Below are 27,574 nucleotides of genomic sequence, written 5' to 3'. Positions count from 1 at the left end.
TGCAAGATTTATGCAAGAAACTCCCATTAGCACTAATGAGACTTATGCATGTAAATCTCCCATGAAACGACAGGGGATTAGCCCCATCCATCACCGTGCAGACGTGGCTTCCAGGGAGGCTTCTAGCAGACAGACCGCCTCCCCTTAAAGTGCTGAGGCAGCAGACTTCGGCGAGGCCTGGGGAGGAGGGGTCCCCACGGAGCCACACAGCGCGGGATTGGGGGTGGAGGGGCTGATCTGCATGAGTGGGCAGGATTCAGAGATCGCAGGCAGAGCCCCCTCCTGCTTGTGACACAGCATGAGCAAAATGAGACTGATAACCCGCCTTGCACAGACGGGTTCTCTGCCCATCATAGCTCCACACTTTCTCTCAGGAGGACAGACGACGCATTCCTAGCAGCCAACTGTCCCCAGCGTCCTGCCTGGCTCTGCACAGGCCGGGACGAGACCTGTTGCCTCTTTCCAGGCATCACTGCTGGCGGAGAGTGCGCCTCCGCCAGGCTCCTGGGTGGAAGGGCTGTCTCGTCCCCGGGACGCCTCTCCTCTCCCCCGAGTGTCCCTCTACCCACTCCTTTCCCACGGACCCGCTGCATGTCCTCTTTGCAGGCCTCGAGGGACGTCTGTTCTGCGCTGGGAGTGTCAGTTCTGCCCAGCCACGCCCCCTGCGGGCTCTCCACGAACGCTTGGTGGATATAAACACGGACGGTGAATTTCAAGGGGGGCAGGATCCCCAGGCCACGATGTGGAGAAGAAATTCACCCCCCGCCCAGCCCAGGAGCCTTGCCTGTCCTCCCTCCTCCTCCAACACCGACGAGCATCTGTGTAGAAACATGCCTTCAAAGCGCACACCCAGCGACACTCGTGGGCTTTGCGCCCTGTGAGTTTTCATTTCACAACACATGCTGGGCCGCAGTTCATACAGGCTCTTGCTTTCAAAACTAATTCTTAGCATTTCATTGCATGAACACAGGAAATTCATTGAAGCAATCTTTATGGACAAACAATCGTGCACAAAATCCTGCTCTTGCAAACAAGTCTACAACGTGTAATGAAAAACAGTCCAGTCTTCTAAAACGCTAACTAGGTGACAAATGCCATTAGATTCATCCAGTCCTGCCCACCATGCCCCAAGGTAAATGCGGTGCAATCATGCCTGACGTCCAGAGGGAGACGGATACTCCAGAGACTGTAGCCTGTCCAAGGTCAAGCTTGGACGTGGACCCCACGGGCACTGCCCCGCTGCAGCGTCACACACACACACAGCTCCTGAGCGTGACTGTGCGCCAAGTCCACAGATGTGGAAGCGCTAGCACGAAGGCAAGGTCCTTGCTAAGTTCACGGATGTTGCTCCTGTCTCTGACCCATGCTCCTCAGCACTGCTGGAGCGTGGCTGGTGGGTGCGATGCCGTGACCCTGTGACTCTGTCACGTGGGTGATACTCATGAAGCTGAACACCTTTTCCAACAGAAAAGCCACTTGCATCTTCTCTGAAATATCTTCCCATATCCTTCCCAGGTGTAGTTAATAATTGCCAAATTTAATGTGCTACTAAGTCACCGTCTGCCTGTCACTGCTCGGTTCTAATGGGCTTGTTCCTTGTTTGTTTGTTTATTAATGCAACCTTAAAATAAGGCATGCACTACAATTTCCATCTTTTGAAACTGATTTTGATTAGGGAAGATTTACTCATTTAACTTCTATATTATCTGTGTTTAAATTTAACACCACTTTCAAGACTGGAATGCGTTCTTCACTATGTTTCGGCAAGTGTCTGTTAATTCCCACGCATGAATTTTACATTGGATTTAAATTGTGCCATGAAAGCCACCCATGAGATAAGGGCTAAAATGATTTTTATTCTGGTCAAATGAGAACATGTCCACCAGGCGAAAGAAAATGATACAAGAGAGGATAGCTGTATTTCCTCCCCCAAAGAAAAAATATGTAAACCTCCAGTGGCCATTCTAGAACCTTCTCTGGGATGTGGCTACTTGAAAATCCCCTTCTACGTGTGAGAAGGACGCTGAACGTCACTCAGCGTTCCTCCTTCAGCACACACCACACAAGGCCTAGGCCACTGCGTCGAGTTACGAGTTTCCATCGTCTGGCAGGAAATTTTAAAGCTCAGCATACTACTTCTTTATGAAAACATAAATTCCACTAACTCCATATAGAAGGGACTGTTGACATTAGCAGACTCAGAGGTTTAATGATACAACCTCTTCCGTTGAAGATGTTGCCAGTTATTTAAGCAGACTGTGTCTCTCCAAACATACAAAGGATGGTAGAGCTTTATAAATAAAATGGTGAACAAACGTTCAGACCCAAGGAGAGGGTGTGAACTGTTATTAGGAAGGAAATATGAAGATTAAAACAAAGTCTGCATTTAGCTTCGACCAGCCCCTGAAGGGCTGAGGGGCGCCCCCAGCACCCTGGGGTGTGGCAGACATGGACTCGGAGTGTGCGGAGGGCACGGCCACACAGTACATGCTGCACCCGCTCTGGGGGTGCTTTGGCTTTTGGGGTGTTTTGGGAAATTTATAACATACAGTTTGATGTTCAAGACTCCTGGGGCCGGGAGCCCCCGGGTCCCTTTCGCCCGCTCCCCCTGTAGACAGTTCCGAGTGGCCCTCTGAGGTCGGGCCAGCCCGCCCAGCATGAGGGCACCATCAGCAAAGCCCTGGGCTCCCTGGGTACCTCTGGCTTCTGAGGTTTCCCGGGTTCAGCTCCAGGGAAACGGGAGGCAGGGCATCCCAACTCTGCAACTTGCGTGTGGAAGAGCATGCCACCCTGAAGCGCTCACGGGCCTGTGGGGGGTCAGGCGCCCCCGGTCACAGTCAGGAGGCGCGTGAGGTCACGGCCGCAGGTTGCAGGCCGACCTCTCTCCCGGCAGCGGGACCGCCGTGGAGCCTGGATGCGCTCCCTGGGTGACCCCGGGCCTGCAGGGGGACTCGGGGGGCCCCCGTTGCCCCCACCTGTGTGGCCTCGCCTGCTCCCCACCCCAGCTCCAAGCAAACGCCCACGGCCTGAGGCAGCTCCTCTCTGCTGGGAGGAGAGGACTGTCAGATCAGACGCTCCGTCACAATCCGGGGTGGGGGAGCGATTAGTCACTTCTCCCCTGCTTTCTAAGACGGCGGTGGCCCCGGACACCGAGTCAAGTCACAGGAGAGCAGATTTCCACCATTGCCCAAATTCCAGAAAAAAACAAAGCCCTTTTATTTCTTTTTCACTATCTGTAGTACCTTATAACATCACATTTAATAAAGATTGTTATAATGGCAGATAAAAAAGTCATAAAGATGATTTCAGCAATACTGATGAACCACTATGAAAATGGTCGAAAGCATTATGTGGTGAGCTAGGGATGATCCTGACCAAACACAACGGGAAATTATTGGACTGTTTTCTGGGAAGGGTTTACAAAAGCGGTGAACTCTGAGTCATATTAACAGCATAGCCTGTTAGGCAAAACTGTGTGATTTAGTGGCAACCCAGCAGTTTTACAGATTCTTGGTGTGCAAGCTTGTATACACACAATACATGCACACACAGGTCATATCTGTTGTGAGTAAATGTGGAGTAGACACAAGGGTAGTCGTGTGTGATGTTTGCACAGGGCTTCGGGGACACGGTGGGAAGGCTAGTCCCCGCTCTTAGGTCAGAAGCCTAATCACCCACCTAAGCTTGAATCCCGCCTGAGCCATTTATTGTGCAATGTTGGACACTTTATTTCTCTATACGGTCATTTGCTCTGATAGAAATTATGGATAAGAATCTGGATGGAAGAGGAACGCAGGTGTTTCGAGGACTGAACGGATGTGGTGAGAGGTACTTTGAGAGCAGAGCTTGGTACTTCTGTCCAGTCACTCATTCATGTTTGACTCTGCAGCCCCACGGACTGCAGGACACTAGGCTTCCTAGTCCTTCAGTATCTTCCCAGTTTGCTCACACTCACGTCCATCGAGTCGGTGATGCCATGCAACCATCTCATCCTCTGTCGTCCCGTTCTCCTCCCGCTTTCGATCTTTCCCAGCATCAGGGTCTCTTCCAATGAGTCAGTTCACCTTAGGTGGACAAAGTAGTGGAGCTTCTGTTTCAGCATCAGTCCTTCCAATGAATATTCAACACTGATTTTCTTTAGGATGGACTGGTTGGATCTCCTTGCAGTCCAAGGGACTCTCAAGAGTCTTCTCCAACACCACAGTTCAAAAGCTTCAATTCTTTGGCGCTCAGCCTTCTTTATGGTACAACTCTCACATCCATACATGACCACTGGAAAAACCATAGTTTTGACTATATGGACCTTTAAAGTTGGCAAAATGTTTCTGCTTTTTAATATGCTGTCTAGGTTTTTCACAGCTTTTCTTCCACGGAGCAAGTGTCTTTTAATTCCATGGCTGCAGTCACCATCCACAGTGATTTTGGAGCCCAAGAAAATAAAGTCTGTCACTGTTTCCATTGTTTCCCCATCTATTTGCCATGAAGTGATGGGACCGGATGCCATGATCTTAGTTTTATGAATGTTGAGTTTTAAGTCAGCTTTTTCACTCTCCTGTTTCACCTTCATCAAGAGGCTCTTTAGTTTCTTTTCAATTTCTGCACTTGGCTGATGTCATTAGGGTGGAGTTTGGTAGTAGCGGAGACTTAAGGAACCCTTGGGCCTTCCCAGGTGGCTCAGTGGTAAAGAATACTGCCAATGCAGGAGATGCGGTTTCCATTCCTGGGCCTGGAAGATCCGCTGGAGGAGGAAATGGCAGCCCTCCCAGTATTCTTGCTTGGAAAATCCCATGGACAGAGAAGCCTGGTGGGCCACAGTCCATGGGTTTGCAAAGAGTTGGACACGGCTGGGCACGCACATGCAGTGAACCCTTAGCACTTATCACCAGCATTTGCCGTCTACAGGGCTGTCACGGGCTCCAGTACACTCCATCGAGCCCTTTATCCCTATTTCACAGAAAAAGAAAGTAAGACTTTGAAGGGATTTGCCCAGAGGAATACAAATGTTAATCGGCAGGGCTAGGATGAAACTAATAGTATTTGTCAGCTGTTTTAAAGAAATCCGCATCAAAGGGTCAGAGAGCAGAGATATATGAAGCCAGAGGTATTTCAGCAGATTCCTCCTTCTGGATGAACGGCGCACTTTTCTTTAAAGTAGGCACCATTCGGAACACAATTCATGGAGCTTGTTTTTGGGAAGTAGATGTTGATTTCATTTTGAGTGACATCTTTAGCGTGGACATTAGCTGGGAGTGAGATCTCCTCCTTGGGCCCTGGCTCAGAGGAAACTTGGTTTCCTGGAGCACCAGCTGTGGGCAGCCACAGGTGCCCAGCTCACGACTGTGGAGGCTAATTGGGACACACGGACGGAAAATGCCCTAAATCTAAACCTGCGGCACTTTGACTTCACCCCTAACAGCAAGCCCCAGACTCCTTCTTGACTGGGGATGCTCGGGGAACCTGGGGCTGTGGACAGGATGTAAGTCCATGGAGCACCGGGGGGTCACTGCCAGTTGAGCAGTGGTGATGGGACCATGGGCTGTTACCCTGCGCCCTTCTGACTCTGAGCTGTAACCTAAAGAGGAGAACCAATGAAAGAACACTCCTGGGAACCCATAGCTCAAACAACTGCAAGGCAGCAGATGGTAAGAATGTGCTGGTTCGGCACATTCAGCAGGTGATGGCCGAATGTGATCACGCTGGGCGTTGGAGGTGAAAAGGGTGGTCGGCAGAGTGAGAGCAACTAGCCATCAGCTTCTGGGATGAAGAGCCCTGGGTCGGACCATTCTGGAGGTTCCCTCCAAAAGGACCAGGGGATGGAGCCACCCCACATTCTCTCCCGTGGACTGCAGAAGTCACATCTGTTTCACCAACACCAAACACAAGCCAGGAGGAATCGAATCCTTTGTCCAAACAAGCAGCTGCATCTTCCGTGTGACCGGCATCCGTTCCTGTGCCTTGACTTCACGTCTGGTTTTGTGTTTTTCTCCTGCGTAGAAGGTCACTCCCAATTCATCCGTCTAATGACTTAACCTTGCAAGACCCAATTCTGGGGTCACATCCTCTGCAAAGACATCTTTCCCATCTGTAATCAGAGTGAAGATCTTTTTTTCATCCTCCTAAATCATCCTCCCCAGGTCTCTGGTTGCCCCTGAGAAGTGACTGAGCTCCTCACATGGGCTGGAGCAGAGATGACCAGGCTCTGCCCTGCCCCAAAGGAAGGAGTTTCAGGCCTGTTTACCGTGGTCCTTACCATGGGGACCCTCTGGGGACTGTGACCATGTCTCATTCATCTTATATCTCCTGAGCCTAGAAGGGTTCTTGGCACAAAATAAATACTCAACATTGTTGAAAAAATGGGGAACTTGTGAAAACAGTGATTCATACATAATTATCCCTTGGCACCTGAGACAGAAAGGGTAGTTATGAAAAAAACCCTTTCCTTTGCATCCTTGTTCGTCATGTCTACTCTACTGCTAACTTCTGAAATACTTTCAGTGGGCTTGGAGATAGACTTGGATTAGTGATTGAAATGGGAAGGCTCCTTGGAATTAGTGATTTGTGTAAAATGTAGATCTCTGAACAAAATTCCTTTCTATCCCATCACTGGCCACCCACATCTGGAGTCTGTATGGTCTTGGCTACTTATTAACTGCATCTTCTTAGCAGAATCACTTACACTCTCTAATCTCGCCTTTACTGAGCTCTGAAGTGGGAAGAATAATCACCCAGACTCGCAGAATTTGGGAGGGCTTTAGTGCTTGCCCGGTGCTGAGGTATAGGGTTGGGCTCAATCACTGGTAGGTTTTGTTGTGTCAGAAATGACACAGGACGGTCATTAATCATACAGTCAATGCACTGCGCCTCCACACTGCTAGCATCACCACGGTCCTGAGTGGTGCCCCACCATACCGAAGTTTTGTGCCTTCTAGACTCTAATTATGAATAAACAGCTTCTGAATGCCAGAAAGATTACCCTGATGGAAGAGACCAGGTGGAATATTCCATGACATTGGTGGTTTTCTACTAAGGAACTACTGATTCCAAAATTCCGAGTTTTAAGAAATTTAACAGAAACTGTCTCTTCATTCTCAGTGCAGATTTGTGTAAAACTTTATATTCCTCATTCCTATATAATTGCTTATTGTTTCCAGACCAGGATGAGAAAAAAGAAAAGAAAATCTTAATTTTTTTTAAACTGAGAAAACATGTATTTACAGTAATGTTGCATGTTCAAATTGGATAGGAAAATTCACTACCATAAAGTATGAAATCCTCTATGTCTGTCTGATTAAGAAACTTGCAATTTATAGTTTCAAAACAATCCCCATCAAAAGTCCAATGTCACTGCTTTGCAGAAGTAGAAAGATCCATCCTACAATTCATGTGGACCCTCCAGGAACCCCCAAATAGCCAACACAATCTTGAAAAAGAAGAAAAAATTTGGAAGCTTCATATTTCCTGATTTCAAAACTTACTACAAACTTACAGTAACCACGATAGTGTTGGTACTGGCATAAAGACACATACAGAACAGTGGAATAGAATAGACGGCCTATAAATAAACCCATCATATGTGGTCAAAGGATTCTTGATCAGGGTGTCAAGACCACTCAAGGGGAAAAGGGCAGTCTTTTCAACAAATGGTCGTGGGAAAACTGGATATTTACATGCAGAAGAATGACATTGGACCCTTACCTTACCCCATATACAAAAAGTCACTCCATATGGGTCAAAACTCAGAACCAAACATAGGAGCTAAAACTATACAGCTCTGGGAAGAAATTATATAGGAAAATCTTCATGATGTTAGACTAGGCAATGATTTCTTGGCTACGAGACCAAAAAACACAGAACAAAAGAAAGATAAATTGGACTATGTTAAAATTAAAAACTTTTGGATATCAAAGGACACTACCAACCAAATGCCAAGGCAAAATACAGAATGGGAAAAAATATTTGCAAACCATTTATCTAATAAGGGCTTAATATCCAGAATATATAAATAACTCTTATAACTCAATGATAACTACCAAGCTTTCTGATTAAGACAAGAATCTTCAATAGACATTTACCCACAGAAGATACACAAGTGGCCAATGAATACATGAAAAGACCCATGAAAATACATCCATTTACATGGCTATGATTAAAAACAAAACAACAGAAAACAAGGTGTTGGGAGTATGCGGAGAAATTGGAACCCGTGTGCATGGATGGTGGGGATGTAAAATGCGGCAGCCGTGATCAAAAGTAGTATGGGAGTTCCTTAAAAAATTAACATCGGATCAAACAACTTCACATCTGGGTATATCCATGAGCAGAACTGAAAGCAGAGATTCAAACAAATATTTGTACACCTATTCACAGCATCATTATCCTTGGTAACCAAAAGGTGGAAGGAACTCAAATGTCCATTTACAGAGAGTGGATAAACCTAATGTGGTCTCTGCCTACCACAGAATCTTATTCAGTCTTAAAGAAGAAGTGGATTCTGACACCGGCTACAATGTCATGCTGTTAAAATAACCAGTCACTAGCAAGCTACAGTCCATGGGGTCGCAAAGAGTCGGACACGACTTAGTGACTAAGCCACTACCAAAGGACCCACACGGGATCATTCCGCTCATATGAGGTCCCTAGAGCAGGCAAACTCAGAGAGACAGGAAGGGGATGGTTGTTTCCAGAAGCCAGGAGGAGGCGTAGGTGAGTGCTTAACGGGGACAGAGTTTAAATCTGGGGAGATGAACAGGTTCTGGAGATGGGTGGTGAGGGTGGTGCTCAGCTCCGTAGATGTCCACGATGCTGAACTGAACACTTAGAGATGGTTCAGGTGGTCAATTTTACATTCTATGTATTTCACCACAATTTTAAAAAACCTTTAAGGAAGAACATTGGCCATAACTGGGCGGTTCCAAGGACCTGACTCTCATGGGCCACGGCAGCACCGAGGGAGGCTGGTCAACAGTAACAGAAGCGACCTGTGATGACCCCGGACAGAGCACACAGGCCCTCACTAAAGACATGTCTAATTTCCTTACAGACAGAGTCCCTGAGTAGACTAGCAGTGGGAAGAGAGACCTAATTTTAAAGCAACTCTGTACAAAGGGATTTCTAGGTGGCACTGGTGGAAAGAGTCCACCCACCGACGCAGGAGACCCAGAGGACATGCTTTGATCCCGGGGCCGGGAAGATCCCCTGGCGGAGGGCATGGCAACCCACTCCAGTACCCTTGCCTGGAGAAGCCCACTGGCAGAGGAGCCCGCCAGGTCATAGTCCATGGGGTCACACAGAGTTAGACACGACTGAAGCGACTCAGCAGGCACGCTGATCAGAGAAGCCCTGGTACCACTGACAAAGGCGAGCAGACCTGTTAATCTGGCTGTGAGATTATTTTCTAGGTAATGTTGTAATTGGATAAAAAACCATTTGAGTCTCTGTTTAGTAACAGTGATAAATTCTGACGCTCTCCTGAGTTGATGGAGGTTGAGGGACGTTCTACGCTTGATCAGATACAGAATCCCCCATCACAAACCTGTCTTTGTGCTTTTCCAAGTATGTAAGGTAACACACACGTCTGCACGTGGAGCCTGGCAGGACGTGGATCCTTACCTTTACGTGGCCCTTGGATCGCCATGCGTCTGTGGACCACCTGGACGCTTCCCCGACGGGATGTTGCAGATAATTCCAGAGACACAGACTCTTGACTGGATTCTTGATAACTACATTTTCCCCTCCTCCACGAGGTGCAGTTGGCCTAGAGAAGAAGCAGAGGGCAGAGGAGTGAGGTCGATTTCCATAGTGCAGGAAGGGTCCTACTTGGGGGTCTCATCACCAGGGAGGTTCGCCTTGAGGAGGAGATGTGACGACAACCAGCTGGTGCAGACACAGCGGACGCTCCAGGGGACCCGGGACAGTGTCACGGTGGATTCATTCTCCATAAATGATGCCTCAGAGGAAAATCTCCTTAGAAAACTAAATTACTGTTTGTGATGTCAAGATTACACAAAACTGCAACCGTGCTCTCCTGAAACCAAGTGTAAGAGCTATTTCTGATTTGGTCTGAACATCATGAAGGCAGTATGAAATATTTAGAAGCGAGTCAGGAATGCAGAGTAATGTATCTGTGTGTCAACACGGAGCTTCTGCTGTCATAGGTTGTCAGATGTGTTTTTTTTTTTTTATCTTCTTCATTCAAAAGACAGTAAATAAGCTATAGTCCTTCCCACAGAAAAGGCTTTACAAGGACATGCTATTTGCTAATGAAAAAGGAAAGCAAAGTACAATCTCTTAAGTATTCATTTAAAATTTTTATTTGTTGCAACTATAAAGCAACAACCAAATGTAGTGTTTAAAATGGCCTTTGTGCATAATCTTCTATGATGAATATTTGCATAGTGGGCACAGTTATTTTGAAGATGTTCTGAGATGTTACTAAATTGGTTACCAGTGGTTTGAATGGGATTCGAGGCAGTGGTTCTTATGAAAATGCATCTTAATTCTCATCATATGAAGAACATCAAAGTAGACAAATTTAAATAAATCTTATAAATCAGCCAACACAAAGCAAAACAATTATGTGATTGAAAAATAAGTGAAAAGGATGATATATTAATGATCAAAGCCACTTCATCTGATACATTGTCAATACTTTGCTCAAAAATCACATTTCAGTGAATAATTTACACATTTCACTTTCCTGGTAATCCCAGGAAGTCACCTCTATGGCTCTAAGCATTTCCTAAAGGGCTGAGGCAGCATCACATGGTTCCCCTTCTTTTCAGGGAATCTGCGGTTCCTACCCTGCAAGGACGAAGTTTACCCCGAGGGGCAGTCAGGAAAACGATAGGCTTTCCATGAATGCGTATGAGATCCTAATCTGTGGACAACGTCTCATTTGGTGCATGCTCTGTTCTCCACTCCCACATTCACAAATAAATCAGCGAGTTGAAAAAATATTCTCCTTCCCATGTAGACACCAGCCTGCTCTGAGCCTTTCTCAGACCCACTCCTCCAAATAGCACCAAGTCTGTTCTTCCATCCTTGTAACAGACTTCCCTGGTTCCCTCAAGCTCACGGGGAGCTGGGGTTCCCCACCAACATGAGACACCCTGTCCCCTTTCGGAAGACAGACAGAAGTCAGGGTGGCTGTCAGCTGGAGACACCGCGTCTCCCCTAGAGGGGTCTTCACCCCCTAGTCTTTATGGATGTAGATTAAAAACTCATTGACAGATGGATTACAGGCTAAATGCCCTTGAAGTATATTTGATGCTTCTGACTATATGCATATCTATTTTGATTTAAGATGATTGAGATGTAAAATAGAAATTTCTTCTTTAAGGCAGAAGTTAAAAACACAGAAAGAAGGTTCCTGAGCCAGTTCTTGAAACAAAACGCATCTCATTGTGTAAGGAACGACTGAGCATCTATACGACGGAGCCCCTCAGTGACATGTGCTCGTAAGACACCCCCTTTAGGGTACTCAGGTGTGGAATGGAGGACCGTGCCCCTGTGGTCCCGCCTGCTTCCATCCCTGCGGCCTCTGCTGCTTGCGGTGATTTGAGCTGGACTTCCCAGGATGGGCTCCCGAAGTGTTCAGTGAGCAGCTTAGTTGCCAAACACAAATGGCACCGGCAACACTGGCAGTTGGGGCGCCTGTGGACGCTCAGTCGCGCTCGGTCTCCGCTCCTCTCCTCCACCATCACGCGTTTGTCACTGTATGAAACAACCCCCCTCGTTTCACTTTGTTTTAAACTGCCTGCCTTGAGATAATCGTAGATAATCCACGTGCAGCTGAAAGAAGTGACGCAGAGAGCTGAACCACCAATCACACCTGTGCCCAGTGTGCCGTGGGTTGACCCGTCCCGGGCAGCTAGGGTGGCGGGTGGTGGTGAGGAAGGGGGCCATGTGGGTGGGGGGTCACCCATGCCGGGCTTCAGTCTGGGCCGTGGGATTCCCTTCCCAGGAACTCAAATCATTGTCTCATCTTAAAACAGAACATAGTAAAGAAGTGATCTGAAGTAGAAACTCAGTTTTAACCACTGCGTTATAAATGGCTGTATTATAAAATTCATTTTAACTTTACCTTTATTAATATTCATGACCTAAGACAGATTTTTACTTTCTCCGTTTAAGAGGACTAAGTATTGTTTAGTTTTCAGATGAGTCATGTAGTGAATAAAGAGCATTATTTGTCCCCAATTCAAGGATGATTGATAACTTCGTTTTTGGTTTTTAGACTGATTGTATATTAAGAGATAGGTTGAAATTTAGTAATTCATCTTGTCATGAAAAATAGACACACATGACCCTTTCATTGAAATGTTTGCATTTTGGACTGAAGAAAACCAAATTTCTGTCTCTTCCTTCTCTTCCTCCCTCCTTTCTTTTGTTATTTTTTAAAATGTGTTTCCTGATGATGAGGTAGAAGATGGTATTCCAGGCTGGAATCTAGAAGCACTTCTCCATATATAACAAATCATAAACAGGGTCACCTTTAGTCTCATTATGTGTATAAAGTGGTTAAAAAGCTACCTTGATATAATTTCACTCTCTCTAATTTTTTCTTCTAACCTTTTCAAAAGACCATCAGAGAAATTATGACCACCAGTCTGAGGAATCTGACCCTGTGAATGTACCGTGAAGAGCGGGGTGGGCCATTTTGAGGCAAATTTGCTCCTTGCTAATTTGTAAATTAGTGCTCCTTCTGCCTCGGGCTTTTGCTAATGGCTCATGGTGACTCCCCGCTCATGTGCATTACAGAAACACCAGCAGTGCTGCCAGGCCCACGAGCCACGCGGCTGAGAGGTGCCCCTGAGCTTCTGGGGACCTCCGGGGACCGCCAGAACCCCCAGCAACTCAGGGCCCATTTGGAGCCCCGAAGAATGGTTCTGCTGGGAACCAAGAATGTCTTTACTTGACTAGTGTTAAACATAGATGTTGGAACAGCTGTGTTCAGCGCCTTTGTTAACAGGGACCCCTAAGAGAGTCTTGAAAGCCCTTGGGAATTCGTCAGCTATTGTGGGATCGTGCTGTTATCAGGAGGTGAGTGATTGTCAGTCTCCAATGGGGCGGGGGGTGTGGAGGGGTGCAGGGAGGAGGGGGGAGGACGGTGGCGGGAGGAGGCTGGCCGCGCTCTCCTCCTGGGGGACAGGCTGCAGCCTCTTCCCGGTCATCCCCTCGTCCAGCTCAGCCGAGACCCAGGTTCCGTGAAGTGCTCCCCTGGTCCCAGGACCCGAGAGCCTTCAGCCTCCGCTCAGACCACCTGTGGTCCACAGGCTGCAACGACCAGCGTCACCATGGACAGCAAGCAGGAAGCACAGATTTACAAAAGGTAACGGGGGGAGGGATAAGTCAGGAGCCTGGGATTATTAATAACATAGTCACACTACTGTACATAAATAGTCAACAATAGATGGTCAACAAGGACCTACTGTATGGGTCAGGGGACTCTACTCAATACTTTGTAATATCCTTATGGGAAAAGAACCTGAAAAAGAGTGGATGCATGTACATATAGACTGAATCACTTTTTCTTACACCTGAAACTAACACAACATTGTAAATCAACTATTATTGTTGTTCAGTCGCTCAGTCGTGTCTGACTCTTCAGACCCAAGGACTACAGCACGCTAGGCCTCCCTGTCCATCACCAACTCCTGGAGCTTGCTCAAACTCATGTCCACTGAATCGGTGATGCCATCCAACCATCTCATCCGCTGTCGTCCCCTTCTCCTCCTGCCTTCAATCTTTCCCAGCATCAGGGTCTTTTCCAAAGAGTCAGTTCTTCACGTCAGGTGACCAAAGTATTGTAGTTTCAGCTTCAGCATCAATGAATAGTCAGGACTGATTCCCTTTAGGATGGCCTGGTTGGATCTCCTTGCAGGCCAAGGGACTCTCAAGACTCTCCTTTCCTCCAGTTCGCTTTTGTCTCTTTTCCATTCTGTCTGTTGGCTTGTTCTGGTTTCCTTCATATTAGAGGATGTTCTCAGGCATCTGGGGACCCTTGGCGGTTGCTGGCATTTACCTGGGCGGCATTGGCGTGTCTCCTGGATGGATGCCCCGCTCATGCTTACGTGGGTAAGGCATCTGGATCTCCGGCTTCTGTTTCAGGTGTGTGGTCCGTGTGTGGTGAGTGAGAACTGGACTCTGTGTCCAGCCGGCGTGAACTTCGAGTCCAGCCTTCCTCTGCTTGCCTGTGCGCTCTTGGTGAGTTACTAAATTTGTTCTCTGCATCAGTTTCCTCATTTGTAAAGGGGTCACCACAGAAGAGCTTATAAAGACTTTATAAAACTTTCAAAAAGTGTCACGTTACTGGCTTGTGTCTGTTACACAGTGAGAGCTACAGAAGGGTGTTTTGAACCAGTCAGTTGATAAACAAGCACCTCTCACCCGAGGAACCCGCTCAGGAACAGATTACGGGGATCTCGAGGGGCTGAACACTCAGCTCTGCCCCTCCTCTGGGTCCGGCTTTCTGTACAGCGTCCAGCCTCAGCCCCCGAAGAGCCCTCTGCTCTGTTCCACCAGAGAGAAAACCTGGAGTTCTCTGCTGGAAGGAAAAGATCCCTGGGGTCTTCACAGCTTTTAACCTTTCAACCTACTCACCAGTTAACAGTGCAGCTTCATCTCACCTCCCGTGGGGCCTGAATCTGCCGGTCCTGGAGGTGTGAGCGTCCTGGGGAGGGTCTGAGCCCACCCACCTCCCTGCACCTCACTCCTCACCCGGCCCTGCCCTCTAGCCTCAGACGGGTCGCCATTGGCTCCCCTCTGTTCTGCGTCTTTTTTTTAAATACACACGACTCTTCTGTCATTTTAGTGGGACTTGAGGCGATAGCAGAAGCCAACGTTCTTGAATCTGCCATCTTTAACTGAACACGTAAAGTCTAACATCTGTTCATCTCTTTACAGGAAAGCTACATTCTGAGAGGAGCACAGAGACAACACAGAAGGTTTTTCTTTTCAATCCTTTCCTCCTAGAAAATAGTCATCTAGAATCCCATCTTTATTTTGAGTTGACTCTAACTAGATTCGTGTATTGAGTACAAGCGTTTATGCCTGTTCAGTTCTGTTCAGTTGCTCAGTCGTGTCCGACTCTTTGCAACCCCATGGACCATAGCACACCAGGCCTCCCTGTCCATCACCAACTCCCGGAGTCCACCCAAACCCATGTCCATTGAGTCGGTGACGCCATCCAACATCTCATCCTCTGTTGTCCCCTGCTCCTTCCGCCTTCAATCTTTCCCAGCTTCAGGGTCTTTTCCAGTGAGTCAGCTCTTCGCATCAGGTGGCCAAAGTATTGGAGTTTCAGCTTCAGCATCAGTCCTTCCAATGAACACCCAGGACTGATTTCCTTTAGGATGGACCGGTTGGATCTCCTTTCAGTCCAAGCGACTCTCAAGAGTCTTCTCCAACACCACAGTTCAAAAGCATCAATTCTTCAGTGCTCAGCTTTCTTTATAGTCCAACTCTCACATCCATACATGACCACTGAAAAAACCATAGCCTTGACTAGACGGACCTTTGTTGACAAAATAATGTCTCTGCTTTTGAGACCAACGAGTAAAATTTTCTCATTTTGTCTCAATTATCTATTTCCCGGATGATTAGCCCACAGTGATTTCCACTTGATTGTGTCTCTTTTTCATCACACACCAGCTTTCTAACGTCTTCTTTCCACACCTTCCAGGCCCACGTTTGCCAGCTTTCCACATCCGTTCTGCCTTTTGGTGTCAAGGCCTTTCTCTCCACAAACCTCCCCGTCGGGAGTGACGGGAGGCTCCCTCTGATGGGATCATGGTTCACTTATACTTGTGTCTCTAGAATGTGGGCAGAAACCAGGCGCTGCACAGAGAACAGCTGGTGCGTGAGCGCGAGCCCCACGGCCTCCCGCGGCCCCCAGGCTCCTGGGTCCCCGTTTTTTTCCGGGGTCTCGCACGGCAGCGCCCAGGATGCTCTGTCTTCACCTGCTGCAGTGTGGTCACTTGTCAGGTTCCTGAGCCCAGACTCAGAGCCGCAGTTCTGCGTTCCCTCCATCGCGTCCCCAAGAAAGACACTGGGAGGTCTTGTTTCTTTTTCCCTATTTCCACAATAATTACCTGAGCCAAGAATCTAGATGGAGCAGCTGTCCCAAGGATGCTGGAGCGTGTCCCTCCATTGCGCTCCTCCCCCTGAGGATGCTGGTCATGTCCTCCCCGCTGCTGCTCTGAATGCCCCACCTTAGAGGGGGTTCAGAAGTAACTCCAGGTGTCCCCACGTCCTCCACATCGGGGTTCAGGTAAAGCACCAGCTTCCCCGACGACTCACAGCCTCGGCCTTGCTGACGGACTTTCTGGTTTCAGGCGGGCTTGCTGCCCTTGCGTCCAGCTGCCCTCTGGGGCACCACCCCGCCCCTCCCGGGAGCACAGATGGAGCTGCACATCCCTCGGGAAGCGATGGAGCCCTCCCAGGTCTGCATCTCGGGGAGCCCATGGGGGAGAGAGAGCTTGTGGAAAGGCTGGGGTTGGACAGAGTCAGGATAAGAAGCATGGCATGCTATCAGCACCACGGCCCGAACACAAGGGGACCCTGGACACAGCGGGACCGGGGACACAGCGGGACCGGGGACACACCGGGACTGCGGACACACAGTGATTCCGGATACACCGCAACCCCAGACACACCGCGACCTCAGACACACCATGACCCCGGACACATCGCAACGCCGGACACACTGCGACCTCGGAGACACTGGGACCTCGGATACAGTGATCCTGGATACACCGCGACCCCAGACACAGCAGGACCTCAGACACACCGCGACCTCGGACACACCGGGACCCCAGACACACTGGGACCCTGGACACACCGCGACCTCGGACACACCGGGACCCCAGACACATCGCAACGCCGGACACAGTGGGACTGGGGACACACCGGCACTGCGGACACACAGTGATTCTGGATATACCGCAACCCTAGACACACCGTGACCTCAGACACACCGCAACCGCAGACACACTGGGACCCCAGACACAGTGGGACCCTGGACATACCAGGACCCTGGACACACTGGGACCCCAGACATACTGGGACCCCGGACAGGCGACCGTGTCCCTCAGGGTCCAGTTTCCTGGCCACCTGGGGCTCTGGTGATGGTTAGGGGGAGCCCACGGCATGATCACAGCAGGGCGTCTGCCTCAGGTGGGACTGATGACCCAAGTACATGGATTCTGAACAGGAAGTTGGGACAGAGGAACTGCACAGGCTTGTGGAATAACTTTAATGACTTTTCCCCAAAATGTGAATTGAGGGGCGTGGGGAAGAGAGCAGGTTTTAATTTCAGCAGCGGTCCTGGGAAACAGCGTCTGTTTCACAGGTGACTCGTGTTCACCTCCCAGGGCACGGTCTCCTCCATGGGGATCGGAGGGTTTTGGGCAAAGACCGACGTGTTTCCAGTTTAGGAGGGAAATTGAGGGGAGCGGGGTGGGTGGAGCTCTGTGGGGCAGTCCAATCAGGGCCGAGCTGGAACGTGCCCAGTTCCTCCACCCAGACCTCTCGGAGTCCCTCGGCTTCCTCCGCCGGGCTTTGACGCCCCTGCACACAGGCTCATCCCTCGGGAGAAGCGGGTGGCGGGGGCCTGCGGGTGGCGGGTCTGCGCATCCTCCTGGGGTGAAGGGAAAGCAAAGGCGTGAACCCGCAGAGGGGCGCCGCTGGCCGCCAGGGCAGACCCTTCACCCAGGCCCTCTCCCGGACCCTTCACGCTTAGAGACGGAGCACACCGCCAGCTTTTTGCCCAGGTTTGATGATTTGCAAACTGGTCTCAGTCACTCCCCCCACCAGTTGCATTTAGTTTACGTTTTAGAACTCAAGTCCCTCAGATGGATTTGTTACTGTAGTAATACTGTTCCCCCATCTACTCCAACTGAGGTTTATTTCATTTTGGGGCAAACCTTCCACATACGTATTTACTGCATAATCGTAGCTACGGTTGTTGCCAATTTCTGCTCAAAGATTTGTAGTTGGGACCACCTATGTGCAAACTCAGCTTTAACTTTTTAAGGTAAAGCACACAAGTGCTTTAATAATAAGAATATTACTATTATAAAAAGCACAATGGGGATGCTGAAGAGATCATTGATGTCACACCCGTGGGGTGATTAAATATGTCTAGGTGGACCCGAACATTTCAGGAGGTTGACTTTTCAACAATTTTCCAACCTGATAATCTCTGAAAACTTGAATGATAGAGGTAACCTCAGTTTTTGATAACCTTAAAGCTTTTGAGGTGAAACTGTTGACAAGGCAATGGAACACTGAAAATGTCTGAGCGGGTCCAGGGGAACAAGACACAGCTGTTTCTTTATAGAAAATAGGTACATTTTAGAGAAGCTTCTTGAAAAGTAAACTTTTTCAGTTGAATAATTTTCCCCATTTTCTTTCACTATAAAATGTCAGACAGTTTTAGATTGAAATATTTCACTGTTGGCTATATTAATCAAAATTATAAAATTGATAGATTTCTAAAAACTCGTCAAATTATAGAAAGCTACAAGATTCAAATAAAAGCTTAACAAGAACCACTTATGATCCTAAAATTCAGAGTTACACGTGTACAAAGCCACAAATATATTCAAAGTTAAAATGTAGAGCTTAAATGTAAACCTTAACAGTGGTTATCACTCCCACCTTGCTGAGTGAGTATTTTTAGGTAAACATTTTTTAATTTATTTTTGTGTATAAATTTTTTAAATTAAAAAAATTCATACACCCTTTAAAGATTGGTTTCCAATTACAGTTGTAAACCATTGGCTGTATTTCTCAAGCTGTCCATCTCCGAGCGGGGTTCACGCAGGGGTTTGACCTCCCCATCCCCCACCTGTAAGCCCCCCCCACCCCCCACAACGGTCACCGCCGTTTTGGTCTCTGTCTCTGTGCTAAGCCCCTTCAGTCGTGTCCGACTCTTTGTGATCCCGTGGGCTGTAGCCCGCCAGGCTCTTCTGTCCACGGGATTCTCCAGGCAAGAATACTGGGATGGGTTGCCACGCCCTCCTCCAGGGGATCTTCCCGACCCAGGGATCCTACCGCACCTCTTGTGTTTGCTGCACTGGGAGGCGGATCCTTCACCACTAGCGCCAGGATCTGTGAGTCTGCTGCTTTCTGCTGTGTTCACTAGTTTGCTGTATTTCTAGATCCCCCGTCCAGGTGAGGTCACACAGTATCCGGCTGTCTCTGACGTCTCACGTCCCCTCGGCCTGCATCGGTCCTGCCATGAGGCAGCCCTTCCTAAAGCAGCTGCCAACGGATGGGGTTTGACTGTCTGCCTGAGACTGTCTTCACATTTTAACCTTCATCCAGGTGGCCTGGGTTTTAACCACCTTCCACCAGCTTGAATTTACCAACCTCTGTGACCTTGTGAGTCTCTCTGCACTTGTCCATAAAGGAAGAGAAAGGTCCCCCTAGGCTTAGCAGTGGGCACCTCGTCTCTCCTGTCATTCTGGAGAAGCCTGTCTCTGCTGCGTTCTGTGCCAACCTCCCCCTGTGTTTATTTACCTAATTGGATCAGCTGACACTGCTTCCTAATGAACTTATAAAAATGCTGCTTCTTCTAGACCTTAATAATTTGCTGAGGTTTGTTAACTTTTATCTTTTACACACACACAATCTAGAACCCTAGTTGGAAGTTACAACAGAAAGAAGACATTAGGAACCGAAGAACAGCAAGAGAACTCATCTTCTTACGTTCTGGGGGAACGCGGTATTCTTGGCAAACTCTTTGTTTTCCTGTCTTCTTGCCTCCTGTCATTTTCCAGGCCAGCTCTCTCCTATAAATTCATCTACTTTCCCTTAAATTCACCAGGTTAAATTCTATTAACTCAGTGAGGCCCAGCTCAATTGTCACTTTCTCCCAAAAACCTCCTTTCAATTCCCCCAAATAGTTTTTAAAGTCTATAGTTTTTAAAGAACCGAAACACCTTTAAATTTTTTCACGTAACAGCAAAACTATACCTTGTACTGGGGTTAGAGCCCCAGCCTCCTCATCTCACTGAGCTGGGTTCTCGAGGTCAGACGGGAGCTGGTATAGAGTCACAGTGATGATGAAGACAGCGGAGAGCTCAGAGTGCTGCTCTGTCCCACCTATGCTCTCAGCGGCTCGTAAATATTGACCCACAGGAGCCTCGTGAGCCCTGGGCGGGATGGCGGATCCCGTCTACAGACGGACCCCGGGGAAGACTCTGCCATAAACATAAATGGTGCTGTCCATACGGTGCTCACCATGAAGTTAGATAACGCCTGGCTCTCATTTTTACCCAAGTGCTGAACTGGAAAGGCCAGTGAGTCTAAAGCAAGACCAGTTCCAGGAGGCGCTCCAGGGACGGCACCCAGAAACGACGACGGCTGGGCGGGGGCGTTCAGAAGGGGCCTGCGTGGGGGGGTCCCGTCTGCGGTGAGAGCGGCCCCCAGTGTGGGAGCACAGGGGGAGAAGGAGCCGCCCGGCCGGCCTGCTCCCGCTTTCTCCGCCTGGTGCTCGGAACCAGGGCGTGGTGCGCACGCTCTGTGTCATTTACAGGAACATCATTCAGGGCAGCGTTCAGATCAGTGTGCGAGGACATGAAGCAGCCCATACGTTTAACAAAAGAAGTGCAGCCCCTCTGCAGGGAAGACGGAACGCTTTACCGGGACACGTCAAAGGAGGTCTGAGTCAGCAGAGGGACAAACCACTGTGATGAGGTCAGTCTGAGGTCTCCTCAGACTCACGGATCGCACACTTGCAACCAAAATACCAAACGGGTGGTTCAAGAAGCTTGATGTTTTCATATGGAACAGCCGTGGGTCAGGGATGTCTTGTGAAGAAGAATGTCAGAGAGGGGCAGGTTGCTAACCAGACATCAGTTCTGAAGCTGTAGCAATCAAGCCCAGGGTATAATGCTGTGTGTTGGCAAATTAGTCTATGAAATAGGATAGAGTTGGTAAACAGGTCAGTACCTGTTACATGGGAGGACTTCAGGATGGAGAAGCTTTGTCAGAAGAGAAAAAAGAGACGCTCTCCAACAAAAGGAATTAAAAAAAAAAAAGATCATCTGATGGCAAAAAATAGAGTTGGATTCTTACATCGTCTACAAAGTAAACTCAAAGTGGATTGAGGAGTTAAATATTAAAAACAAAACCTCAAAACTCATCTTAAAAATGTAGATTAATATCTACATTTTTAGATATTGGAAAAGTAAGATCTTAGATCTTGGAAAAGTAAGATAAAAAGTAAGACAACAAAAGCACTGACAATAAAAGAAAAGATGGATGAATTTGACAGTATTAAATTAAAAACTTCTCATAAAAGACACCTTAAAGAAAGTGGAAAGTCAAATTACAAACTCGGGGAAGACATATTCTTGATTTGCATAAAGAATATATAAAGACCTAGAAATAAATAAGAAAAGCATACTCAGTACAATGAGAGACTGGGAAGAAAGCATTAATAAGCATTTTGACAAAGAGGAAACACATCCATGTATGGAGAGATTGTTAACAATTATTTATCAAAGATATGCAAAAATGAGATCCTATTCTCCCAGCTCTTGACAGAGAGTCTTGAAAAGTCTGATGATGCCAGGTGTTGGGGAGATGAAGGCCAGTGTCTTCATAGAGGCTTAATTTCCTATCAAGAGATTAGCGTCAGAATGCTTGCACTTGAAAGGATCTGAGAAGCACTGGGTCCAGTGACCTCACCTGTGAGCCCTGATGGCCCCTTGGTGTGGAGGGGTGAGGGGGCTCCCGTGAGGTGCCTAAGGCTGACCAAAGGAGCCCACCAGCCTCACAGCAAGAGCTTCCTGTGTCATCAACAGGAAGGACAGTCCTGCGGCCAGAACGTTCGAAAGCTCATGTCCAAAAGCGCCCTCCCTGCACGGACAAGCAAACACACCCGGACGGAGCAGAGTCACGAGCGGGCAGAGCAGCCACGGGGACTGGCACCGCCCGGCCGAACTCCCGCCGCTGCCCAGGCCGTCCACTGCCTGCCTCCTGGGAAGAGTCCAGGGAGGGAGCGGACAACACCCCTGGGCATTTGCACATCCCCGAGATTCTGAAGTCTGAGCTTTGTGTCCTCAACAAATATAAACGGAATGCACTACTTGCTCTGCACATAAACAGGGTGCTGGTGGTTCGGTCGCCAAGTCCTGTCCGACTCTGTGACCTCATGGACTGTAGCCCATCAGGCTCCTCTGTCCACAGGATTTCCCACCAAGAATACTGGAGTGAGCTGCCATTTCCTTCTCCAGGGGATCTTCCCAACCCAGGGATCGAACCCAGGTCTCCTGCATTGCAGGCAGATTCTTTACCGACTGAGCCACCAGGGAAGCTCCACGCATAACCATATTTCTGAACAATTTACCTCACAGTGAATCTCTGAAGGATAATAGCGTTTTCCTGTTGTGCCACAAGACCACAAGATAATCTCAGGATAAAGACTATATTCTCATCTTCAAAATTAGTTAAGAGGAACCCATGCTTCGAGGTCAAACCGGATGCCAGCAAGTCAAGGACTTGAGAGAACGGCGATTCGGAGTGGATGAGACTGTCTCCGGGTTTGGCAAGCTGTCAAGTAGAGACACTCCCGCGCAGAGCGCAGGGACTCAGAGACGCTGCGGGCTCCACCCTTCCTGACACAGGGCGACCCAAGAGCAGGCGGTTCTGTCGTCTGGGCGGCCAGACACAGAGGCTCCTGGATTTCTGGAAGGACGATCCTCACGGAGCGTATACAGTAGGAGGAGAGAGTGGGGAGGAGACAGCCATGGAACACTGGACAAAGAACTGTGTCCTTCGAGGAAACTGGCCCGGCCAGAGGATGCTTCTCTCAGACGAGGTTTAGGCGGAGATTCCACATCAGCTCTCTGGCCTCCGTATTCCGTAAAAGTGAATATTGTCCCTGCCCCCACCCCCACACTGTCTAGTCTGCCTGCCTTCTGCCTGTGGGAAACTTTAGTCGAAGAATAAACTTAATCAGAGAAAGGAGAAATGTGGAAACAAAGTAAACCAAATAATGATAATGTAGTCATTAAGCATAGTCAAGGACTTTTAGTTCTTTCTCAAGGGCTGTAGGTGACATTCTGAGCCACATCCCGTGAGCTCTTAGACATGGAAACCCCAGGTAGAGAAGTGAAGTACTGGATGAGCAGACTGTACCCAGGACTTGAGCTGCCACAATTCTGAGAACTGATGGCAAAGAAATGGGAACAAGTACACCCGGAACTGAACATTGCCTGTACCTCAGACAATGAAGATGATGCTAGTCAGGCCACTGATGACCAGTTTTGAAGAAGACTATTGGAGATGACGGTGCTGTTTCTGCATGTAACCTTCCCCGACTCTGTCTATAAAGACTGTCATCCCCCGCTTGTCCGAGGGCCCGGGGTGCGGGATCGGCCTTTGGACAGACGTCTGCCACCCTCCCCACCACCAGTTGCCAGCATCTGGAAAAAAGCCAAGTTTCCTTTCCACTTGCCTGGCCTGTTTACTGGCTTCTGAGTGGCAAGCAGCTGGACCTACCACCTCTCCTGTTGGTAACAAAAGGGTGTTTAATAAAGTTGCTTATAAAGTCAGGGCTCTAAGTATTTTGCCTTCCAAACAAAATGCAGTTTGTAAAAATAGGGGGAAAAAAAAACCCCTTCAATAAATAACCTTTTTATAAAAGGTCACTGGGGGATAAGATCTCCAGGGCACCATGGAATGAATCCTCTTAAATGAACAGAGGAAATTCCCGCCCCCCACACACCCCAGCATGTTCTGAGGTGCTTCTGGGGGCCCCTCCAGGCTCATAGTCTGGCAGGGACCAGGCATATGTCAGCCGCTGTGGTAAATGGAGTAAATGGTTTTTAGGAAACAGCTTTGACTTTGATGCTTGCTCTGAAAGCGCTTGTTTTGTGTTTTTTTCCTAGTTTCACTTTCATGGGGGAAGAAGATATTCCTACAGTGGTGCCAAACTGGCCCACCTCACATCTTGAGAGATTATGGTTGGTTTTTTGTGGTCCAACACTAAAATTATTTACTGTTTTAGAGATAAACACCTGTGTCCTTTTTGCCTTTTTGCATGAGCGTGTGAGACAGAAAGGAAGATGGAGACAGGCAGAGAGACACAGAGAGACAGACACGGTCACAGGGACACCGAGGGGCGGAGACGCGGAGAACAGGGGAGGGACAGTCGCCCCCGCGGCGGCCAGGGGGGAGGCCTCCCTCTGGACTGAAGACCCGTCTTGCCCGTGCCTGCTGCCCCTCTCCACCGTCTCTCAGAAGCGGAACGCTATCCGAGTAAGGGGGGCAGATTCCTCACTCTCCTCCTTCGCGTCCAAGGCACCGTCCGTCTCCTCACTTCCTCCGCAGCCTGTCCACCCGTCCGTGCAGCCTGTCCACCCGTCCGTGCAGCCTGTCCACCCGTCCGTCCATCCGCGCCCACCACGTCTCCGTCCACTTTGCGCGGTTTGCCCGCCCTGCCCGTTGGCGGAGGGACTGCGCTGGGAGGGCGCGGCTGGATTGCACACGCCCCGGCCGCATCGCACACGCCCCGGCCGGCTGCTCCGCGAGCTCGGAGCCCGACGGGGCGGGCTGCCCGCAGCGTGAGAGGGCGCGGACGCGGCCCTGGGGAACGCAGGCCGGGTACGGAGCCAGTCTGCTCTTCGCGGGCTCTCCTTTTTGGGAGCTGAGGTAGGCTCAACTCACTTTGCCCTGGAGAGTAAGAGACAGAGCTGTGAATCGTGGTTGTGCTGAACCCATCTTCACGCCCGCTGTACCGCCGTGCCGGGATGAACAAACCGGAAAGTCCTCTCTCAAATCTCAGCTATTCGGATAGAAAAGCAGCGGTTACAGTAGTTCATTAGCGCGGAAGTAAGAAATCCTTAATAATCGATAACATTAATGTGGATTTTAAAGAAAAGACAAAAGCTAATGAATGGAATGAGCACTGGATATATTGGTTTCATCTGCATGATTATTTATTTGTCCTTGAAAAAGTCGTTTAACACCTATTTGAATATGTACGTGCGGTAAATGTCTATAGGTATACTTTATCTGCTTTCCCAATGAATTATTTTGAAGATCAACATGGGACAAAAGTGGGAAAAAACACTTTAGAAACTATGAAATGATACTAACACAATGTAGGAAGGATTAATACTAGGAGTGATGTTAATAATAATACCAGTGGGAAAAGCAGATATGGGCTCAAGTTTGAAAGGAGGGAAGAGGGGTGCTTTAGAGTGAAATGCACAGATAAATCCGATCCTCCAGTGGCCTTCCAATTTATGCTGCGGAAATAAAAATGTTAATATGTAATAAAACCTCACAAATCCTGGCTAATTGGGGGAAAGCCAATTTGAATTTCTGAAAGGTTTTAAAAGAAGTGTAGTTCTATTTCTTTAAAATGCATATGGTCACAGGAGCCAGCGGTTAGTAAAAGTGCTGTGAGGTCTCCACTCATAATGAGGTTAGGATAATGTTTAATCGTCACTGACTCATTGCTTCAGTCAAGCATCTACCCAGTGCTGTGTGCTGAGTTACAGGCAGGCCTGGGCATAAACACAGAAAGAGGACTGGCCTGTCCTCAGCGAGTTCTCTGTCCACCGGGGGATGCTGACTAGCGAAAGGGTCGTTACCAACAGTATCACAAAAGCTGCTGTGACCCAGGGACCACGGGCTGTTGCGGCCTCACCCTGGAAGGGCACATTTCTCAGTTCGGGGGTGGGTGGGGGGGCGGGGGAAGACTTCCCTTATTAACACCTACCAGGTAAGCTGGGACAAGCTGGAAAAGAGGGTGGAGGAGGTGATGGAACTTTGTTCTAATGCAAGTCAGACGGACCATGAAAGATTTGTTAGTACGGAATCCTAGATCAGAGAATTTGCATCGTCTGAAGTTCACTCTGGCGGAAATGTGAAGAACTGATGAGGGACGTGAGTCTGGAGGAAGGCAGGCTAGCTCGGAGGCATGGCAACAACGTTGGGGTTGGGTCCGGGCCGGGACCTTGCATGGCGCTCGGGTGGGGAGCAGGGACAGTCACAGGGAGCAGGAGGAAGGTGATCTCCGTTTGGTTTGGTTTGGCTAAGTCTGGGACTTCCGGGCGGAGGCGTGCATTAGTGGGGAGATGTGCATTAGTACAGCCTCGCAAGCGCAGATTTCAGCATCGGGGCTCCCGCCGCGTCATTGGATGCTGCCCTCCTCAGCCCACTTCGCGTCAGCTCCCCTGGAAGATTCTCGCAGTTTCCCAAGGGGCACATCCTGTGAAATCCACGTGTGGCGGCTCCTGGGACAGCCCTGGGCGGCCCCTCCTCTCTGCCCTCCGCCTTGAAGGCTCCTCTCTCGGGCAGCCGCCTTGGCCGACCTTCTCAGCAACACCGCTCTCAGGGTCTCTGCGCGGACAGTTCTCAAGTGTGCCCGGAGCACGTGAGTGGATTTCACGCTTGTGCCCAAATATCTGAAATTACCCGCCTAGGGGGTGTCTCCCGGGTCCCCAGACTCGCCACGCACCAGCCGAGCTAATCAGGACCCTGCTGGGTCCCCCTGATGGGTCCCCCGAGGGTCCTCCTGCAGAGGACTCCCCTCACCCCACCAAAGGCATCAGAGACTGGCTCTCTCCTCCTTCAGGCTCTTGCTGTAACTGACACCTCCCCAGACCACCCCCTCTTCTGCAGTCCCCTCACTCCTGCCTGAGTCCAGGGCCCGCCCCCCTCAACAGGGGAGCAGAGACCCCAAACGCTGCTCTCTGCCCTTGTGTGTCTCCCTCCCCACGCGCTCCTCCACGAAGCATCTCAGTGACCACCCACTTCCCCCACTTTTAAACTCCCTCTCTGGCTCGCCTGTCCACAAACACCACGCAGCCCTGCTCCGCCGCCACCCCGGCCCCTCCACCCAGGCCCGAGAGCCCCTTCTCAGCCTCTCCCTCCAGCCTCCATGGCCCGGACCACACGGCTTAGTGATTCTTACCTGCACCCGCCACGTGGTTACGCATCCTTCTTCCTAACCTCTCCTCCAGCCTGAGCAGAGCGGTCACTCTGTTTCCAGGAAAGCCTCCCTTCACGCTCTCCCGGTCCCCTCGGGTGGTGGCAGGGCTGGCCCCCTCTCCTGCGGCTCTGACCCCCTGACCTGCCATCCCCACGACCTCCACCCAAATCACTCCTCTCGCCAACGAGGGTCTAGGTCTGGACACCATGGTAGCTTCACACTCTCCAAGCAAGGCTCAGGGTTAATGAAAAGAAATTACTCAGTGAATACTGATGAAACTATACTATTTAAAAAACTTCCAAGCAATAGAAATAGAATAAACCAATTTTATAACCATTTAACTTATCTTGTGGGTGATTGGAAAACTATAAACCGTGATAGAAACTCTCCTACTTCTGTAACCTGGGTCAGTTAACAATCCTTGCTCTTAAGCAAATTTTTTTTAAAAAAACATGCCAACTGTTTTATTTTTAGGTTCACATAAAAGTTACATTCTTTCCTTTGAATTGTGCTATTCAGCCTCAGTCAATAGAAGTAACAAACACTCCACTGAGTTTCCCTATTAGCTGGCCTGAGACTCATGGCCACTGCGAGTCTGAGTTTAGTGCAACACACATA

At 49.2% G+C, this 27,574-nt stretch overlaps 1 protein-coding gene across 24 annotated transcripts in view; it reads right to left on the bottom strand.

Annotated features, from left to right (window-relative positions):
- Positions 1-27,574, bottom strand: part of MYT1L (myelin transcription factor 1 like) — a 399,489-nt gene that overhangs the window by 156,515 nt on the left and 215,400 nt on the right. For 7 of the 24 annotated variants that reach the window (XM_043452981.1, XM_043452987.1, XM_043452984.1 and 4 more), the window contains one exon: positions 9,610-9,754. The exons of the other annotated variants lie outside the window; for them this stretch is intronic. The gene's annotated coding sequence lies outside the window, so the exon portion shown is untranslated. The remainder of the gene's footprint in view (positions 1-9,609; positions 9,755-27,574) is intronic. 24 annotated transcript variants of the gene reach the window in all.

Source organism: Cervus canadensis, chromosome 30, assembly GCF_019320065.1.
Source record: "Cervus canadensis isolate Bull #8, Minnesota chromosome 30, ASM1932006v1, whole genome shotgun sequence".
Taxonomy (NCBI): Eukaryota; Metazoa; Chordata; class Mammalia; order Artiodactyla; family Cervidae; genus Cervus; species Cervus canadensis.
The sequence above is the reverse complement of the archived record's forward strand: the minus strand, read 5'-3'. Positions and strand labels throughout refer to the sequence as shown.